This window comes from Ranitomeya variabilis, chromosome 1 (genome assembly GCF_051348905.1).
Source record: "Ranitomeya variabilis isolate aRanVar5 chromosome 1, aRanVar5.hap1, whole genome shotgun sequence".
Taxonomy (NCBI): Eukaryota; Metazoa; Chordata; class Amphibia; order Anura; family Dendrobatidae; genus Ranitomeya; species Ranitomeya variabilis.
In genome coordinates, this window is record NC_135232.1 from 109,165,872 (window position 1) to 109,188,298 (window position 22,427).

Below are 22,427 nucleotides of genomic sequence, written 5' to 3' on the forward strand. Positions count from 1 at the left end.
CTTAACTGACGAGGGCTGAGTCCAATCAAGAATAGCTCGGACCTTGACTGGGTCCATCTCCACAGCAGAAGGGGAAAAAATGAACCCCAAAAAGGGAACCTTCTGTACACCAAAGAGACACTTTGAGCCCTTGACAAACAAAGAATTTTCACGCAAAATTTTAAAGACCAACCTGACCTGCTCCACATGCGAATCCCAATTATCAGAAAAAAACAAAATATCATCCAGATAAACAATCAAAAATTTATCCAGATACTTCCGGAAAATGTCATGCATAAAGGACTGAAAAACTGAAGGCGCATTGGAGAGCCCAAAAGGCATCACCAAGTACTCAAAATGACCTTCGGGCGTATTGAATGCGGTTTTCCATTCATCACCTTGCTTAATGCGCACAAGGTTGTACGCACCACGAAGGTCTATCTTGGTGAACCACTTGGCACCCTCAATCCGGGCAAACAAGTCAGACAACAGCGGTAAAGGATACTGAAATTTGACAGTGATCTTATTTAAAAGCCGATAATCAATACAAGGTCTCAAAGATCCGTCCTTTTTTGCCACAAAAAAGAATCCCGCACCAAGAGGGGAAGAAGACGGACGAATATGTCCTTTCTCCAGAGACTCCTTGATATATGAACGCATAGCGGTATGTTCAGGTACCGACAGATTAAACAGTCTTCCCTTAGGAAATTTACTGCCTGGGATCAAATCTATAGCACAGTCACAGTCCCTATGAGGAGGCAGTGCACTGGACTCAGACTCACTGAAGACATCCTGATAATCAGACAAATACTCCGGAACTTCCGAAGGCGTAGAAGAAGCAATAGACACAGGCAGGGAATCCCCATGAATACCACGACAGCCCCAACTTGAGACTGACATAGCCTTCCAGTCCAGGACTGGATTATGGGTCTGTAACCATGGCAGCCCTAAAACAACCAAATCATGCATTTTATGTAAAACCAGGAAACGTATCACCTCGCGGTGTTCAGGAGTCATGCACATGGTAACCTGTGTCCAATACTGCGGTTTATTTGCTGCCAATGGTGTAGCATCAATACCCCTAAGAGGAATAGGATTTTCTAATGGTTCAAGAGTAAAACCACAGCGCTTAGCAAATGAGAGATCCATGAGACTCAGGGCAGCACCTGAATCTACAAACGCCATGACAGGATAAGATGACAGTGAGCAAATCAAAGTTACAGACAGAATAAATTTAGGTTGCAAATTACCAACGGTGACAGGACTAACAACCTTAGCTATACGTTTAGAGCATGCTGAGATAACATGTGTAGAATCACCACAGTAGTAGCACAAGCCATTCCGGCGTCTATGAATTTTCTGCTCATTTCTAGTCAGGATTCTATCACATTGCATTAAATCAGGTGTCTGTTCAGACAACACCATGAGGGAATTAGCGGTTTTTCTATCACATTGCACCGAATTAGGTGTCTGTTCAGACAACACCATGAGGGAATTTGCGGTTTTGCGCTCCCGCAACCGCCGGTCAATTTGAATAGCCAGTGCCATAGTATCATTCAGACCTGTGGGAATGGGAAAACCCACCATAACATTCTTAATGGCTTCAGAAAGGCCATTTCTAAAATTAGCGGCCAGTGCACACTCGTTCCAATGTGTCAGCACGGACCATTTCCGAAATTTTTGGCAATAAACTTCAGCCTCGTCCTGCCCCTGAGACATAGCCAGCAAGGCCTTTTCTGCCTGAATCTCAAGATTGGGTTCCTCATAAAGTAAACCGAGCGCCAGAAAAAACGCATCAAGATCAGCCAATGCCGGATCTCCTGGCGCCAGCGAAAAAGCCCAATCCTGAGGGTCGCCCCGTAAGAACGAAATAACAATTTTTACTTGCTGAGCAGAATCTCCAGATGAACAGGGTCTCAGGGACAAAAACAATTTACAATTATTCACGAAATTCCTAAACTTAAACCTGTCTCCGGAAAACAGTTCAGGAATCGGTATTTTAGGTTCTGACCTAGGATTTCTGATAACATAGTCTTGTATGCCCTGCACACGAGTAGCCAGCTGGTCCACACTTGTAATCAAGGTCTGGACATTCATGTCTGCAGCAAGCATAGCCACTCTGAGGTAAAGGGGAAGAAGAAAAAAAAACAAAAAACTCAGAATCTTCTTTCTTATAATCCCTCTTCTGCAATGCATTAAACATTTAATACTGGCCTGGCAAACTGTTATGACCCCAATGGCGAGGGTCTCAGAGGAACGTGGAAATCTGCAGAATACAAAAATCCAGCTCATAGGGCAGTGGTAACTGGGTTGACCATATATCTACTCCTAACGCCAACACTAGAAGTAGCCGGGGATCATTCCTACGTTGATTCTAGATGACACGCGCCAGCCGGAGAATCTAGCTACCCCTAGTAGAGGAAAACAAAGACCTTTCTTGCCTCCAGAGAAGGGGACCCCAAAGCTGGATAGAAGCCCCCCACAAATAATGACGGTGAGGTAAGAGGAAATGACAAACACAGAAATGAACCAGGTTTAGCACAGAGAGGCCCGCTTACTGATAGCAGAATAAAGAAAGGTAACTTATATGGTCAACAAAAACCCTATTAAAATCCACACTGGAAATTCAAGAACCCCCGAACCGTCTAACGGTCCGGGGGGAGAACACCAGCCCCCCTAGAGCTTCCAGCAAAGGTCAGGATATAGATTTGGAACAAGCTGGACAAAAATACAAAACCAAAACAAATAGCAAAAAGCAAAAGGCAGACTTAGCTGATATAACTGGAACCAGGATCAGTAGACAAGAGCACAGCAGACTAGCTCTGATAACTACGATGCCAGGCATTGAACTGAAGGTCCAGGGAGCTTATATAGCAACACCCCTAAGTAACGACCCAGGTGCGGATAAAAGGAATGACAGAAAAACCAGAGTCAAAAAACTAGTAACCACTAGAGGGAGCAAAAAGCAAATTCACAACATTGCTCGTTGTCCGGCTCGCGCTGGCTCCGCCCCCACGGCACTGCGAGGCGAAGGTCTGGCAGCCGCCGACAGACCCCGCCTGGCGATAGGATTCCTCCCAGGCCGGGGCCTGCTGGCGCCGCGACTCGATGACGCCCTGCCTGGAGGGTCCCTAGAGGGGCTCCTGCGCCTACGGGGGGCCCGGGGAGCCGAGTCGGGAGACAGCCGCTCTGGAGGCCTGGTCCGGCGCGAGCGCCTTACTGGGGACGCCGACGCCCCTGCTGGCCCACCGCTCCCGATTATGCCTGCCACCTGCTGTTTCAGCCAGCCCAGAGGGTGCGATGCCGCTGCAGCCCTCAGGCTCCTCAGGATTCGGTCGAAGGTGGCCATGGTAGGTGCTCACCCGTTGCCCAGAGAGCGGGAACTGGCTAGGCCACACCCCCCACCACCAGTTAACCTCATGATTCCCCTTAAGCCCCCAACTATTAACCCTAACCCCTCCCTCCATCCCATAGTCATGATGTCCTCCCCTTACGCCGCGGGGGGAGGAGCGGCTCAGCTCCGGCCATTACTTTTTCTTTGCAGAAGAAATGTAGCATTATAAGCCAGCAATTCATGGAATATAAGGTCTGCCAGAGAGTGAACCAATGATTGTACTTGGTAACAGTGTCGGACTGGGGTGACGAGGGCCCACCAATAACATTGACTTTGGGGGGCCCGCTTTTCATCTGCATACAAATATTATACTACCTTCGTTCACAAATTTACCTATATCTCTATATAATAATAAACTGGGTAGCGTGGTTAATGAATGATGAGATGCTGCTTTTTTCCGTACAGAGTGAATCAAGTGAATTATGCCAAGTACTGCCCATACAGTGGGGTTGGGGGCCCAGATCTACACAGGGGCCCACCAGGGGATTCCCCTGTTACCCAGTCCGAGCCTGCTTGGTAACCTCCTCAATGATGTCCATATACTGAAATAAGGCATAGGGACATGGAGTTCTCTCTTGTCTTGTGAGTTTTTGTGCCCTATACTCTATATAATTGACAGAAATGTTGACCTGCCTAACCAGTAATTACGGATGTTGTATTATATTTGCTCTGTGAAGGTGGATGGTATCTGATAGTTGTGGATTCAGTTGTAATCTTTACAGTAATTGCCTTGAATTCAATAAAAAAAATTGTATTTGGTATTACAAGTCAAAGTTTATTGGATACTATTTCAGCCTCTAGATCTAAACCAGAATGTTTCTTGTGAATAATTACAATAGGAAACCTTAACCACTTGTGTAACACTGGAAGACTTTAAGCATCACAGTGATGATTTCCTATGTATTCGGATATACTGTATCTTTCAAAATCTTTGCATGGCAGCTACATTTATTTCAGCAGTTGTCAAATGGTGCTGGCTATGTGTCACAGTGTTACAGCAGTAACAAAGACATTAAGGCCCCCCATTCTTCAAAGTATTTATGCCAGAAATCAGGCATAAAACACTTTGAAAAGTGGAAAAATCTTTGCACAACACAAGGTTGCACAAATTATTTTGCAACTTTTGGCATTTTCACGCTAGTTTCGTCCCCCTTTTCCAAAATGGGCAGAGCTGGGATAGAATATAATGACGTCAACTTGTCTATGTGACGCTAGCCACTTCTCACGGCCAAGTCGTGAGTCAGGATAGTCAAGGAGTGCAAGGTCAGCAGTTATGTCTGTGAGATAGACTGGGAGGAGCGCCTCACAGTCTCAGATTCAACAGCCAAGCTGTCACACCAGACTGGATGGCTGAGCTGTCATTCAAAGTACTGACAGCTTCAGCACACCTTTGTACCAGATTGGATGGCTGAGCTGAGATTGGATGGCTGAGCTGTCAGTGCCTGCATCCCAGACACATTGAGGGATGGAACAGCACCCCTTCTTCTAGGGGGTCCACTGGACCCCCAGGCTTCCCAGGAAATATTAGATGGAAGGCCCTGACTAACCGATTGGCCTTCACATCTCCAGCTGGGAACCAGGATCTCTCCTCTGCTCAGTATCTCCTCCAGTGGATGAGGTATTGGAGGGAATTTCGGGCCCTCCAAGAATCCACAACCTCATATTCCAAGCCACCATCGACTGAAGCTGGAGGAAGCAAGGATGAGGGAGAAAATGCTGAAGGGACAAACTCCTTTAATAGGGATTTATGGAACACGTTAGGTATGTGAAGGGATGTAGGAAGATTTAATCTAAATGCCAAAGGATTGACCACCTCTAGGATCTCATATGGACCAATAAACTTTGGACCCAACTTCACCGACGACACTTTAAGTTTAATGTTCCTAGATGACAACCATACCTTATCCCCAATCTTAAAAAGTGGGCCCACTGAACATCTATCGGCCATCCGTTTTTGGCAAATTTGAGCAGTCCCAATATTCTTTTAAACCTCCCTCCACATCAGACATCCCTAAGTCTCTGTACGGCGACCTCCACCCCAGGACATTCAGAACTAATCCTAGGAAATTCACCAAAATGGGGATGAAAACCATAATTACAGAAAAACGGTGAGGTTCCAGTAAACAGATTTACTAGACTGTTAACAGCAAACTCAGCCAGAGTTAAAAACGAAGACCAGCCCTCCTGCCATGCTGCTACAAAGCACCTTAAAATTCCAAAGATTGATTTGTCCTCTCAGTCTGACTGTTGGTTTCAGGGTGATAAGCAGATGAAAATGACAAGGCAATCCCAAGTTTACTACAAAACGCTGTCCAGAATTTAGAGACAAATTGCACCCCCTATCATACACAATGTTAAGAGGGATCCCAAGTAACCTTACAATATGATAAATAAACAACTTGGAGAGTGTACCAAAATTAGGTAATTCTGACAAAGAAAGAAAATGAGCTTGTTTGCTGAATCAGTCAACTACCGCCCAGATAGCAATCTTCCCACTAGACAGAGGGAAATCCGTAATGAAATTCATGGACAAATTAGTCCATGGTCTTTTTAAAATTGACAATGGAGCCAATACCCCAGCAGGTCAGCTATGACTGACTTTAGCGCATACGCAGACTTCACAAACAGATACAAAAGCTTGAATATCATTATGCGGAGACAGCCACCAAAAAAGTCTAGCAATGGCCTTCTTCAGCGCCCCAGAGTCCTGGTCGTTGCAGTAATGTCGCTCTTCCACCAGGGGGAGTGGTATTACGTCTGATGGTACTAAAGGAGTTCACCTGACCAGATATCACAGTCACACACTACACTCCACACTCCAGTCCACCAGGGGGAGCAAAGGTTCTGTCTACTAGGCCACTCCTCACACACGGGTAAAACTGGTGGGTTGGATAGGAAGCCAGTCAGAAGCTACCTGGGTTTGACCAAGAGAGGACCTGTCAGGCAGACAGGGGGAGAAGGAGGAACATCTGAGCTGCAGACAGAGGGTCCCTGTCAGGGGTGGGATCCTGACAGAGACCAAGCACGAGATAGAGCGTTACGGAGCTGCGCCTGCACCCATTGCGGCAGCATCCTAAGAAAGGACACGAAGCGAAGTATATTGTGGAGAGTGAGAAACGAAGTCACAGCACAAGGAGATAATACCAGGAGGAGTTCTGCCCCAAAATCGGCAGCCTGCTTCTGAGGCGCGTAGCCGGTGGCCGGAACACCGAGGGAGTAATAGGCTTTAGGCATTACTTCAGAGACCGGCAGGACAGTCGATTCCAAGTTGGCTGCCCGACCTTAATACCCATGAAGACATGGAGGCAAATTGTGGGAGAGGGGCGTCTCTAGGGTCCCTATAAAATAGCTCAAGGCCTACCCCGTCATACGGGTTGTCCTATCTATATCATCTGGGGGACAGAGAGAGAGAGAACATCAGAAACATCCACGAAAGTTGTGAGGACTATCCCGTGGTGCTCAGCAGGGAGGTACTACAACACACAGGCGCTAGTAGGAAGGCTACTGATTTCCACCTGGATAAGGGAACTCTGGATGTGCCTTCGGACTGGCCAGACTCAGCCTGCCCTGTGAACGGTACTCTGGACTGTGGACTGTGAAGTCTTCAGTAAAAGGTAAAGAGACTGCAACCTTTGTGTCCTCGTTATTCATTGCACCTTACGACGTCCACCATCACCACCTATACAACTGGGAAGCCCTGGGGACATACTTCACCTGTGGGAAGGTACACCATCTAGCTGCCATTCCATCACCCCAGCGGACCCCTAGCAGCGTCGGTCACCCTGACCGAATACCACAGGTGGCGTCACGAACACCGTACAAACAACTACTCCTTTAATTGGACGCCCCTCAGAAGGGCCACGGACCGGGTCGGGCCACCGTGACATCCCTAGAACCGAGAGAGATAGACCTGGTACCGAGTACCCCACTGCCCTACACGTGGGGGCGCTCCACTTCCATGTAGCAGTAACCCCAGGATGACCACTCAAAACGAAATCGTGAAGTTCCTGTAACACCTGCAATCTTAGGTACACAGACACAAATAATTTAGACCCTAGAGTAGCAGAAGGAGTCAATGACTGGACTATAAATCTCCTGTTCTAATTCTGAGGTTACCATAGAAACAACAATACTCTGAAGAATTATGAAAGATGGAGGTTCTGGAAGAGAAACTCAATCGAGACTACGAGATAATGCATCAGCTTTCACATTCTTAGACCCTGACTTGAATGTTTTAGAAACATTAAACCTAGAGAAAAACAAGGACCATCTGGCTTGTCTAGGAGTTAATCTAGGAGTTAATATTTAGCTGATTCAATGTAAGCTATATTCTTGTGATCAGTGACCACAGAAACTGGATGAAATGCCTCCTCCAAAAATGCCTCAATTCCTCAAAGGCCAATTTGACAGTAAGTAATTCCTGATTCCCAACATCATAATTTCTTTCCAATGGTGAACATTTTTTAGAAAAAAAAGCACAAGGACGCAGGTTAGTCAGAGCTTTGGGTCCCTGCTATAAAACTGCCCCACTCCGATCTCTGATGCATTCACCTTCACCATCACAATGAAGGGTTCTTGGAGATCAGGTTGGATTAGAATGGGAGCAGACATACAGTGGGTACGGAAAGTATTCATACCCCTTTAAATTTTTCACTCTTTGTTTCATTGCAGCCATTTGGTAAATTAAAAAAAGTTCATTTTTTCTCATTAATGTACACTCTGCACCCCATCTTAACTGAAAAAAACTGAAATGTTGTAATTTTTGCAAATTTATTTAAAAAAAACCCTGAAATATCACATGGTCATAAGTATTCAGACCATTTGCTCAGTATTGAGTAGAAGCACCCTTTTGAGCTAGTACATGAGTCTTCTTGAGAATGCTGCAACAAGTTTTTCACACCTGGATTTGGGGGTCTTCTGCTATTGTTCCTTGCAGATCCTTTCCAGTTCCGTCAGTTTAGATGGTGAACGTTGGTGGACAGCCATTTTCAGGTCTCTCCAGAGATTCTCAATTGGGTTTAGGTCAGGGCTCTGGCTGGACCAGTCAATAATGGTCACAGAGTAATCTGAAGCCACTCCTTTGTTATTTTAGCTGCGTGCTTAGGATCATTGTCTTGTTGGAAGGTGAACCTTCAATCAAGTCTGAGGTCCAGAGCACTCTGGAAGAGATTTTCACCCAGGATATCTCTATACTTGGCCGCATTCATGTTTCCTTCAATGGCAACCAGTCATCCTATCCCTGCAGCTGAAAAACACCCCCCCCATAGCATGATGCTACCACCACCATGTTTCACTGTTAGGATTGTATTGGGCAGGGGATGAGCAGTGCCTGGTTTTCTCCACACATACTGCTTAGAATTATCACCAAAAAGGTCTATCTTTGTCTCATCAGACCAGAGAATATTATTTCTCATAGTCTGGGAGTCCTTCATGTTTTTTTAGCAAAGTCTAAGCTGACTTTCATATGTCTTGCATTGAGGAGAAAAAAGGGAGACACAAAAGCGCAAATAGGGTCTTATCGAACGTTACACAAAGTTGCCCACCAAGAGAACTACTCAGCTGGTGAGATTGAAGGAAGGACATATATTAATGGCGGCTGCTGCAGATCCACAGGTCAGTGCAGGACCTGATTGAAACACACACTTAGGTAGGGGAAAAAAGGATCACCCCCGCGCTGCCGCAAGAAGAATTCCAAAAATTGTAGAGGTTTCAACGTCGTTTATTCTACGCGTTTGAGGGTTCAGGTGACCCCTTCATCAGGACATACTACAAATATTGACAATATTTGTGGTATGTCCTGATGAAGGGGTCACCTGAACCCTGAAATGCGTACAATAAACCACGTTGAAACCTCTACAATTTTTGGAATTCTTCTTGCGGCAGCGCGGGGATGATCCTTTTTTCTCCTACCTAAGTGTGTGTTTCATTGAGGAGAGGCTTACGTCGGGCCACTCTGCCATAAAGGCCCGACTGGTGGAGGGCTGCAGTGATAGTTGACTTTGTGGAACTTTCTCTCATCTCCCTACTGCAACTCTGGAGCTCAGCCATAGTGATCTTGGGGTTCTTCTTTACCTCTCTCACCAAAGCTCTTCTCCCACAATTGCTCAGATTGGCTGGACGACCAGGTCTAGGAAGACTTCTGGTGGTCCCAAACTTCTTCCTTTTAAGGATTATGGAGGCCACTGTGCTCCTGTGCTCTTAGGAACCTTGAGTACTGCAGAAATTCTGTTGTAACCTTGGCCAGATCTGTGCCTTGCCACAATTCTGTCACTGAGCTCCTTGGCCAGTTAATTTGACACTATGATTCTCATTTGGTCTGACATGCACTGTGAGCTGTGAAGCCTTTTATAGACAAGTGTGTGCCTTTCCAAATCAATTCTTATCAGTTTAATTAAACACAACTGGACTCCAATGAATGAGTAGAACCATCTCAAGGAGGATCTTAAGGAAATGGACAGCATGTGACTTAAATATGAGTGTCTGAGCAAAGGGTCTGAATACTTATATCCATGTGATATTTCAGTTTTTCTTTTTTATTAAATTTTCATAATAAAGTCAATTCCATAGGAGAAAGGCAATTTGAGTAAATATTATGCACAATCAGGTTTTGCTAACCTGTGAGCAAGTCTGTATCCATGAGGATTTTGTTCCTTTTGGTTCTGTTCCCCCTCCTCGATGGCCTTTTGGTCCCCATCCCTGACCTGCTCCAAAACCTGAGTTGGTTATCGGAAGCTTGTTACACTAACAGAACAGGCAGTGGATGAGGGATCCCTCTGCAAAAAGGGTCTTCTTTCTCTTTGGATATTCAGATCCCCCCATACTTGGATCCCCCCATCCGTAAACCTGATTGCGTGAAAAGTCCTCCTCATCACAGAAAACCTGTTGTCTTTTCTTATCCTGTAATTGGAGGTGGAAGTGTTGTCCTTTTTTAATTTGATGTTATTGAAATTCTCAGGAGTGAGAGTATTGGAGAGCTGTAGCTGTGTTGCAATAATACGTGTTTCCAATTCAGAAGTTTCCTTCTGTAGATACTCAATTGTCAACAAGATAGTATCCATGGAGCATTTATTCAAAATGCCCTTGAAGTTTTGACAAAACTCGGGATTGTCCTGAAGTAGAGTTGGTCTAAGATTGGCCCTTAACCCTCGATGGATCCTCTGCACTTTGTGATATTCTGCTAAAGTTACATAATGTGGTTCAAGAGCTGTCTTCCTTCTCTGTTCCCTTTCATAGTCTTGTGTCCTATTTCTTCAACTGACTGAAGTATATAAAAATTGTCCAGGGATATTAACCCTTGACAAGATCTCCTCAGCCTCTGTTTGGTTAAATGAAAGGACATTGAACGACATTTCAATGGACTAATCGAGTGCGTATGGTCCGAAAAAATTACTCAATAATATTATAGTAAAAGCCCTCAATCTTGAGCAAAAATCATGCTCAGAAGGAAAAGAAAGTAGATATATATAGAGAGAACCCTCGCCACAGAAATATACCTAAAAGTTCAAAAAATTAATACGGTGGATCCAAATCAAATTATTTATTAATGAGTTCAAACAGGCTTGTAATCCCAACAGACTTGTGGGGTGTCTGCTGCCGGTACATGAAGTGTCTATACGGCACTAAACAGAGTATTGTATGAGCAACCTAAAAAGAGTAAGCCAAAAAGTGAGCCAAAATGTGATCCACAGCACCGATTACAGAACTAACAGTACTATAGATGAAAAGCATTTAAATACTGAATCCTACTGATATACCTGTCCGGTTGTGGTTCGCTGTTTGTGAGAGGCGTTGCATAAGTCCGCGGTTTGCCCAAGTTTAAATAATGTGAGAAATGAGGCAAGACGTCACTTCTGGCAGCATACTCCCCACAAGTACCAGCAGCAGACACCCCACAGGTACCGCACCATTAACTGAATATTGTCTCTATTATTACTTGATATTCCACTTACATTGTTTCAAGTTTTCCTTCTCTAGTCCCCGTCTTCCTCCCCTACCCCTTTCATTTATCCTGATCTCTTACATTGTACCTGATATTGGGATTGGGTACTGTAAGGAGGTTGCTTTCCCTGCTCCTTGCCTGGAACCACTTAGTCAGACAGCTGGGTTGCTGGGGAGAAGACTTTCTGCCCTGGACAGAGGGGACGAGGTGACTGCTGGGAAGAGAGAGGTGTGGTCAGAAAAGAGCGGGAGAGCAGAGAGAAGGCAGCGCGCCAAAGAGAGGGCAGGCTGCAGCGCCGCGCTCCCCTAAAAGTAGTGCTCCCCGTGAGGGCACTGAGGCTGAGATACCCACCAGAGTGAAGGCTGGATGTGGGGGTGTAGATTTGGAAGCCTCCAGAATCAGAGACAGTGACTGTGCAGCCCTGGTGACTGCAGTGACAAGCAAAGAATCCCTGGTGACCGCAGTGACAAGCAAAGGATCCCTGAGTGTGATAAGTAACTACCCAGTGTGTGTGTGACAGCGTTACTACAGAGAGACTGTCAGCCTGGTGCACAGAGGCTCTTGCAGCAGCGACGGAGACTGTGCTATTTCCTGGTTCCAGTTTCACTTTGAGAAGAACAGGCTGCAAAAGTTTAACCCCGGAGTCTTCAGGAGTCTCCAGTTCTCAGAAGGCAGGAAAGACTTCAGACTTTTCAGGTGCTGCTGGTGACTGTACCCACATTGGAATAAGGACCCTTCAGTCAGGACCTCCCTGGACTGATAAGTTACAAGAACACTCATTAACCCTTTCGTTTCCATTTAACTGTTTACAATTGATTTACCTCTATTAACCCCCTGTTTACTCCCTGCGAGGAGAATCTACTCCTGTTAATAAATTCCCCTCAACAGTTGGTCTGTCTGTTCCGTGGTGACATACGCAACCCTGCACTCTATTACACTTGGCGTAGTCGGCAGGATGTCACACGGTAGCGCGGAAGGGGCAGACCAAGCAGTTGAGGGAGGCCCCAGGTCTAGCATCTCCCTGGGAGCCATGTTGGCTAACCTGCCAAAATTTTCAGGGAGTAATGTCATGTTGTGGGGTTGGACGGAGCGCATCCAAGGGATGATGCGGATGCATCCTATGACACCGGCTCTGCAGGCGGAAATAGCTGTGATGGCCCTAGAGGGGGATGCACGGGACTCTGTTATGCTCAGACCCCCCCAGGCGAGAGATACCCTGGACAAAGTATTACGTATACTTGAGGAGACGCATGGGGACCCCACTGACGTAGGGGAGCTGCGTATGCGACTGTTCCGCCGGGTACAAAGAGAGGGGGAGACCGTGACGCAATATATGAACGCACTGCAGGAGCTTCATACTGCCATTATACGGAAGGACGGCGTAGGTGTGGGGTCAGTTGACGTTGTGCTGCGAGACCAACTGGTGACAGGCTTGCGAGACGTGTTGATGAAACAGGCCCTGCGAGAGCACATGCGCGTAAAGCTAGATATGACTTTCTCTGAGGTCGGGAGTGAGGCACGCACGAGCAAGAGCAAGGGGTGGTAGAGCCAGTGGGAAAGGTATGGAGCAGGGAGGTAACAGCCCCTCAATGGGTAGAAGACTTGAAGAAGGAGGTGGCTGAATATAAGAAGATCCCTGCTGCAGAGTACAGCCCTCCGGTGCGAGAAAGAGAGAACGCCCCCCAAGGTGAGACTAGTGCTGCTCGGCGAAGAAGACTGCCTAGATGCTACAACTGCGGAGCACCCAGTCAAAATGAAGAGGAGGCGATGTGGACCCTAGATTCCCAGCTGAAGATAAGAAGAATCTGGGAGGAGATTGAGAGTCTGGGGAAAGCCCTTACTGCCGTTTTGGGGACCAGCGGCATACCCCGAGGTAACGTGTGGAAGCCGCCAGAAAGAGATAGAGGAGAGGTGCGCAGCATGAAGGCGGCTTCGGTGGTGGCCCCAGAGTGTAACTCCGTATCCTGGGGTGAAGAGCAACCGCAGATGAAAGATGTCCCCTGCCGAGGTCAACGATCCAGACTGAAGCGCCCTCCAGACAGACGCAGACGTGAGTGCTGGACGTGCAGAAAGGTTGGACACATGTCCAGAAATTGCCCTACCCGAGAAGAGCGGTGGCAGAGATCCGCTTACCCCTCTGAGGGTCCTGCTAACTGGAGGGAACGTCGCCCCTGGAGGGAATGGTACGGCAGGAAGAGGAGAGTTCCACCTAGGGCAAGACAGTACCACAATGTCGGATGCCAAGGAGAGGTGGAGAAGGTGTCAAGCATCTCTGGTGAAATGACTGTGCTGTCCCAACGTGTAAAGGCGAACCTGGTGGATCTACAGCCTGGGTCTGAAGGTTTTGTTGGTGAGACTCAGTCCGGAGGAAAGAAAGTGACGTTTACTCGAGAAGACCACCAAAGTGCTTTACTACCTCGCCCAGCACGAGTTCCCGAAGAAGGAAATAAAGTGCGGAGTGTTCCTGCGACACTCGTTTTCAAGGTCCGAGCCGATGAGAAGGAAGAACCACTGATGTTGTCCCCTGAGGTGAAGAATGTGCTGGCTGTCAGCTCACCAGTTCCTGATCGGACAAGGGAAATGGAACAGCTGTGTGAGACAGGGCGTGTGGTTGAGAAGCCCTGGGAAGTGATGTCCGCAGAGTCCGGCCTGCATGGTCTTAATTCATCTGGCTCAAGCTTCGACGAGAATGCTCCTGTCAAAGAGAGGGGGAGCCATGGAGAAGAATTACTTGTACTAAGCCCCCAAACTGAGGAGCCCGAACAAGAAGTTTCTGATAACGACAAGGAGGAGGAAGAATCATCTACGCAGACATCTGCTAGCGGCAAAGCTAAGAAGAAGAAGAAGAAAAAGAAGACAGCAGTTGTTGACGAAGCAGAGAAAGCATATCTCAACCTGACTGATGAGCAGCTCCTAAACCATTTAGTCTGGGAGTATGTACAAGAAGAAAGGCAGAAGAAGATGCGAGAATCGCAGGTATCTGACTCCCCTCCAAAGAACAAAGAGAAGCACGAAGAGTCCTCGCCCGTGGAATGGCGAGCTTTAAGAGAGGGGGAATGTAAGGAGGTTGCTTTCCCTGCTCCTTGCCTGGAACCACTTAGTCAGACAGCTGGGTTGCTGGGGGGAAGACTTTCTGCCCTGGACAGAGGGGACGAGGTGACTGCTGGGAAGAGAGAGGTGTGGTCAGAAAAGAGCGGGAGAGCAGAGAGAAGGCAGCGCGCCAAAGAGAGGGCAGGCTGCAGCGCCGCGCTCCCCTAAAAGTAGTGCTCCCCGTGAGGGCACTGAGGCTGAGATACCCACCAGAGTGAAGGCTGGATGTGGGGGTGTAGATTTGGAAGCCTCCAGAATCAGAGACAGTGACTGTGCAGCCCTGGTGACCGCAGTGACAAGCAAAGAATCCCTGGTGACCGCAGTGACAAGCAAAGGATCCCTGAGTGTGATAAGTAACTACCCAGTGTGTGTGTGTGACAGCGTTACTACAGAGAGACTGTCAGCCTGGTGCACAGAGGCTCTTGCAGCAGCGACGGAGACTGTGCTATTTCCTGGTTCCAGTTTCACTTTGAGTAGAACAGGCTGCAAAAGTTTAACACCGGAGTCTTCAGGAGTCTCCAGTTCTCAGAAGGCAGGAAAGACTTCAGACTTTTCAAGTGCTGCTGGTGACTGTACCCACATTGGAATAAGGACCCTTCAGTCAGGACCTCCCTGGACTGATAAGTTACAAGAACACTCGTTAACCCTTTCGTTTCCGTTTAACTGTTTACAATTGATTTACCTCTATTAACCCCCTGTTTACTCCCTGCGAGGAGAATCTACTCCTGTTAATAAATTCCCCTCAACAGTTGGTCTGTCTGTTCCATGGTGACATACGCAACCCTGCACTCTATTACAGTACAATCTGATAAAGCCCAAGATAGTACTTGTTTTGTAAGTAACACATATAAATGAATTCCTATATAGTCATATACATATTTCTTGATGCAGGCTGAGTATTGATGTCATGGGGGATTTCCCCACCCGACTGCACCTAAGAAGAGACCGAAAGTGACGTATCGGCCGGAGTGATTGTTATGACACATGCGCCGTCGAAACAATCAGCTGGCAGGGAGCCCTATATAATGACAGTAACAAGACACAGTGAGCAACAGCTCCCGAGGAAGCCCATGCAAAACGTGCGTTGGGGCTGCCAGCATCAGACCCAAAGTGGAGACTATGGGTAAGACCTGTATTATAATGGCTTAACTGACTAATACTTTCTGATCATTGTTTTTCCCCTACCTGAGATTCTTGACACTGGTCTCTGAGTTACTGTTACTGAGTTTGAGTCATGCTGTTTCATGCCCATTGCTGAGGCTTAAAATGTTTGAAACATAGTGCCAAAATGTATTAGAATCCGGTAGGGAATATATGAAGCACTGACACTTTATATGAATTTCTGCTATTCCCATTTGGTCTTCCCATCCATGTAATTAGTTCAGGTCTGTTTTGCTTTATACCTCTGTTCCTTATTGTTCATTTTGTCATTGTATTCTGTATACTATTCTTTATATATTTTGTCTTTAAATTGTTTGTATAAATAAAATGTGTTACTTTGTATTTGGGACCTTTTGTTTCTCTTTTCTGCTTGATAAATACTGAGCTCCTCCTGTTCTATAATATGGTGCCTGCAGGTTCAACAACATTTTCACGGTGACATGTCCCCTTTAACATTTTATCTTTATGAATTAACAAAATGCAAAGTGAATGAACAAAATATAGAAATAAAATCAATATTTGGGGTGATCACCCTTTGCCTTCAAAGCATCACTGAAGCATTAGTTCTCCTAGATAGACTTGTACAAAGTCAAAGATTTTGATGGATTATGGCGTATGAATAAGCACAGGGTTGGACTGGGGCACCGGGACACCGGAGAATCCTCCGGAGGGCCTACCCCCAGCCTCAGCTCCTGCCACCCACAAAGGGGGCCAACTGCATCTACAGCCCCTTTATGAAGTTCTCTGATAGTGTACAGCATTCCTACAGCCTTACAGTGAATATCACTGTGCATCATCTGCAGTCCTTGATCTTTTTTCCCAAACCCACCTCCATCCCCTCTCTCTCTCCCTGCATTGTCAGGTTAAGTTGAGAGTGAGGACAGCAGAGGTCAGAGCCAGGGCAGGAAGATGACTGCAGCCCTATGTGTGTCTGTGTCCTCAGAACCTGGTAAGTATACATATACATTGTGTGCAGAATTATTAGGCAAGTTGTATTTTGATCACATGATACTTTTTATACATGTTGTTCTACTTCAAGCTGTTCAGGCTTGAGAGCCAACTACCAATCAAGTAAATCAGGTGATGTACATCTCTATAATGAGGAGCGGTGTTGTCTAATGACATCAAAACCCTATATAAGGTGTGCTTAATTATTAGGCAACTTCCTTTCCTTTGGCAAAATGGGTCAGAAGAGAGATTTGACGGGCTCTGAAAAGTCCAAAATTGTGACAGAGGGATGCAGCAGTCTTGAAATTGACAAACTTTTGAAGCGTGATCATCGAGCAATCAAGCATTTCATGGCAAATAGCCAACAGGGTCGCAAGAAGCGGGTTGGGCAAAAAAGGCACAAAATAGCTGCCCATGAATTGAGGAAAATCAAGCGTGAAGCTGCAAGATGCCATTTGCCACCAGTTTTGCCATATTTCAGCACTGCAACGTTACTGGAGTAACAAAAAGCACAAGGTGTGCGATACTCAGGGACATGGCAAAGGTAAGGAAGGCTGAAAAACGACCACCTTTGAACAAGAAACATAAGATAAAACGTCAAGACTGGGCCAAGAAATATATTAAGACTGACTTTTCAAAGGTTTTATGGACTGATGAAATGAGAATGACTCTTGATGGGCTAGATGGGTGGGCCAGAGGCTGGATCAGTAAAGGGCAGAGAGCTCCACTCCGACTCAGACGCCAGCAAAGTGGAGGTGGGGTACTGGTATGGGCTGGTATCATCAAAGATGAACTTGTGGGACCTTTTCGGGTTGAGGATGGAGTGAAGCTCAACTCCCAGACCTACTGCCAGTTTCTGGAAGACAACTTCTTCAAGCAGTGGTACAGGAAGAAGTCGGTATTGTTCAAGAAAAACATAATTTTCATGCAGGACAATGCTCCATCACATGCCTCCAACTACTCCACAGTGTGGCTGGCCAGTAAAGGTCTCAAAGAAGAAAAAATAATGACATGGCCCCCTTGTTCACCTGATCTGAACCCCATAGAGAACCTGTGGTCCCTTATAAAATGTGAGATCTACAGGGAGGGAAAACAGTACACCTCTCGGAACAGTGGGAGGCTGTGGTGGCTGCTGCATGCAGGGGTAGATTAAGGGTAGCCAGGGCCCCGGGCTGTTCAGACACTGTGGGCCCCCGGTCATGTGATGGGGTCATGTGATGGGGTCATGCGACGGGGTCATCATGTACCTGAACCAGATTATTCCAGAAAAATAGTTGTTGTGTGAAACTATAACCTGTAAAACATCCATTGATCTAGTCAATTTACCCTTCAGTTCAGTATATAGTATACAGTGTATAGTGTCAGTGTATAGGTAACACTGACTCACCAGTGACGTCTCTAGGTGAAGTCCTTCATCTTTCATCCAGCACAGACCGCCATCACTTCATCCAGCCAGGACTCATCTCTGCAGGAAATAACACAGTTATCTCGAGCTCCACTTGTAGAACACATTACTTAATTTTTCCCAACTTCTACATGACACCACATGAAGAAAAAGAGGCGACATAGTGTCACTCTACACAGTAACAGGACCGCCCCCCCATTTAAAACAGTGTTCTCAAAAAATAAAATAAATAAATCACTGCAGTAATAATATTCCTTAATTAGCCCCTATGGTAATAATAATATCCCCCATCCTGGCCCCGTGTATCTCATTCCTGGCTCCAGCCATATGTTCTCCCATCCTGCCCTCATGAGTATCCATCCTGCCCCATATGATCTCCCCATCCTGCCCCATCAGTCTCCATCATATCTATCCTGCCCCATGATCCTGCACGATCTGTCTCCAATCCTGCCCCATGTCTTTCATTCTGCCCTGTGTCTCCAATCATGCCCCGTATCTACATTCTGCCCATGTCTCCAGTCCTGCCCCCAGTGTGTCCAGCATCTCTGCCCCCAGTGTCCAGCATCTCTGCCCCCAGTGTCCAGCATCTCTGCCCCCAGTGTCCAGCATCCGGCCCCAGAGTATCCAGCATCTCGCCCCAATGTGTCCAGCATCCTGCCCCCAGTGTGTCCAGCATCCTGCCCCCAGTGTGTCCAGCATCCTGCCCCCAGTGTGTCCAGCATCCTGCACCAGTGTGTCCAGCATATTGCCCCAATGTTTCCAGCAATCTGCCCCAGTGTGTCCAGCATATTGCCCCCAAAATGTCCATCATGTTGCTCCCAGTGTGTCCAGCATGTTGCCCCCAGTGTGTCCAGCATGTTGCCCCCAGTGTGTCCAGCATGTTGCCCCCAGTGTGTCCAGCAATCTGCCCCAGTGTGTCTAGCATATTGCCCCCAGTGTGTCCAGCAATCTTCCCCAGTGTGTCCAGCATATTGCCCCCAAAATGTCCAGCATGTTGCTCCCAAAATGTCCATCATGTTGCCCCCAGTGTGTCCAGCATGTTGCTCCCAGTGTGTCCAGCATGTTGCCCCCAGTGTCTCCAGCAATCTGCCCCAGTGTATCCAGCATTCTGCCTCAGTGTCTCCAATATTGCCCCCAGTGTGTCCAGCAATCTGCCCCAGTGTGTCCAGCATATTGCCCCAGTGTGTCCAGCAATCTACCCCAGTGTCTCCAGCATTGCCCCCAGTGTGTCCATCAATCTGCCCCAGTGTGTCCAGCATTGCCCCCAGTGTGTCCAGCAATCTGCCCCAGTGTCTCCAGCATTGCCCCCAGTGTGTCCAGCAATCTGCCCCAGTGTGTCCAGCATTGTCCCCAGTGTGTCCAGCATATTGCCCCCAAACAGTGTCCAGCATTCTGGCCTGGGACCCCCGGATTGCCGTTCGCAAAAAACGAGTTCTCCTCACCTGACCTGTGCGACTGTTGTTAACTATTGACGTGCAGGCGCGTGCCCGCACGTCAATAGGTGAAACTGCTGCAGCGCCGGTAGGGGCCCGGTGAGCAGATGAGACGAGGCCCGATGCGGGCCCCCTCTCTGCCCCCCGGGCCCATACGCCAGTCAGGGCAGTAACGCCCTGATGGTGGCGGGCAATCTGAGCGGTAGCCCAGGGCCCCCCCTGTTGTGAATTTGGATTCTGGGCTCCCCCGGTGGCTACTGGTGGAATTGAACTGGTGTTTTCATCTTCTCTGTTCACCTGTTCCCATCAAGATGTGGGAGTCGCTATATAACCTTGCTGCTCTGTTAGTTGCTTGCCGGTCAACAATGTTATCAGAAGCCTCTCTGTGCTTGTTCCTGCTCCTAGACAACTACTAGATAAGTTGGACTCTTGTCCATGTTTGTTTTTGCATTTTTGTTCCAGTTCACAGCTGTAGTTTCGTTACTGTGTCTGGAAAGCTCTTGTGAACAGGAATTGCCACTCTGGTGTTATGAGTTAATGCCAGAGTTTTAAAGTAATTTCTGGATGGTGTTTTGATAGGGTTTTCAGCTGACCATGAAAGTGTCCTTTCTGTCTTCTGCTATGTAGTAAGTGGACCTCAAATTTGCTAAACCTATTTTCATACTACGTTTGTTATTTCATCTTAATTCACCGCCAATACATGTGGGGGGCCTCTGTCTCCTTTCGGGGTATTTCTCTAGAGGTGAGCTAGGACTAATATTTTCCTCTGCTAGCATTATTTAGTCCTCCGGCTGGTGCTGGGCATCTAGAAACAACGTAGGCATGCTACCCGGCCACTGCTAGTTGTGCGTTAGGTTTAGTTCATGGTCAGCTCAGTTCCCATCTTCCAAGAGCTAGTTCCTATATATGCTGATGCTATGTTCTCTTGCCATTGAGAACATGACAGTTTGACCGGACCACAAAGTGTTAATTGTTTGGGCTGAAGCAGGAGAAAAAGAAGTGTTTAAGGGAATTTTTTTTTTTTTTTTTTTTTTTTTCCCCTCAGAGTTTTGCTGCCTAGCCCTTAATTGCTGTCTAGCTGCTTCTTACCTCCTCTTAACCCTTGAATGGCTCTGTGTCCACCTGTTTGTAATGGATCTTCAGAGTGTAACTGCAGGTTTGAATAATCTCGCCACGAAGGTACAAAATTTGCAAGACTTTGTTTGTCATGCACCTGTATCTGAGCCGAGAATTCCTTGGCCGGAATTTTTCTCGGGGAATAGATCTGGGTTTCAGAATTTTCGAAATAATTGCAAATTATTTTTGTCCCTGAAATTTCGCTCTGCCGGAGACCCTGCACAGCAGGTCAGGATTGTGATTTCCTTGCTCCGGGGCGACCCTCAAGACTGGGCTTTTTCATTGATACCAGGGGATCCTGCGTTGCTCAATGTGGATGCGTTTTTTCTGGCCTTGGGGTTGCTTTATGACGAACCTCATTTGGAGCTTCAGGCAGAAAAAACTTTGATGTCCCTATCTCAGGGGCAAGATGAAGCGGAAATTTACTGTCAAAGATTCCGTAAATGGTCTGTGCTTACTCAGTGGAATGAGTGCGCCCTGGCGGCGACTTTCAGAGAGGGTCTCTCTGATGCCATTAAGGATGTTATGGTGGGGTTCCCTGTGCCTGCGGGTCTGAATGAGTCCATGACAATGGCTATTCAGATCGATAGGCGTTTGCGGGAGCGCAAACCAGTGCACCATCTGGCGGTGTCCACTGAGAAGTCGCCAGAGAGTATGCAGTGTGATAGAATTCTGTCCCGAAGCGAGCGGCAGAATTTTAGACGGAAAAATGGGTTGTGTTTCTATTGTGGTGATTCTACTCATGTTATATCAGCATGCTCTAAGCGCACTAAAAAGCTTGATAAATCTGTTTCCATTTGCACCTTACCGTCTAAGTTTATTCTATCTGTGACCTTGATTTGCTCTTTGTCATCTATTACCACGGACGCCTATGTCGACTCTGGCGCCGCTTTGAGTCTTATGGATTGGTCCTTTGCCAAACGCTGTGGGTATGATTTAGAGCCTTTGGAGACTCTTATTCCTCTGAAGGGGATTGACTCCACCCCATTGGCTAATAATAAACCACAATACTGGACACAAGTAACTATGCGTATTAATCCGGATCACCAGGAGATTATTCGCTTTCTGGTGCTGTATAATCTACATGATGATTTGGTGCTAGGATTGCCTTGGCTGCAATCTCACAACCCAGTCCTCGACTGGAGAGCTATGTCTGTGTTGAGCTGGGGATGTAAGGGGGCTCATGGGGATGTACCTGTGGTTTCCATTTCATCATCTATTCCCTCTGAAATTCCTGAGTTCCTGTCTGACTATCGTGACGTCTTTGAAGAATCCAAGCTTGGTTCATTACCTCCGCACCGAGAGTGCGATTGTGCCATAGATTTAATCCCGGGTAGTAAATACCCAAAGGGTCGTTTATTTAATCTGTCTGTGCCTGAACATGCTGCTATGCGAGAATATATAAAGGAGTCCTTGGAAAAGGGACATATTCGTCCATCGTCATCTCCCTTAGGAGCCGGTTTTTTCTTTGTGTCAAAAAAAGACGGCTCTTTGAGACCATGTATCGATTTTCGGCTTTTGAATAAAATCACTGTAAAATATCAATACCCATTGCCGTTGCTGACTGATTTGTTTGCTCGCATAAAGGGGGCCAAGTGGTTCTCTAAGATTGACCTTCGTGGGGCGTATAATTTGGTGCGAATCAGGCAGGGGGATGAGTGGAAAACCGCATTTAATACGCCCGAGGGCCACTTTGAGTATTTAGTGATGCCTTTTGGTCTTTCAAATGCTCCGTCAGTTTTCCAGTCCTTTATGCATGATATTTTTCGCGATTATTTGGATAAATTTATGATTGTGTATCTGGATGATATTCTGATTTTTTCGGATGACTGGGACTCTCATGTCCAGCAAGTCAGGAGGGTTTTCCAGGTTTTGCGGTCTAATTCTTTGTGTGTGAAGGGTTCTAAGTGTGTTTTTGGGGTACAGAGGATTTCCTTTTTGGGATATATTTTTTCTCCCTCT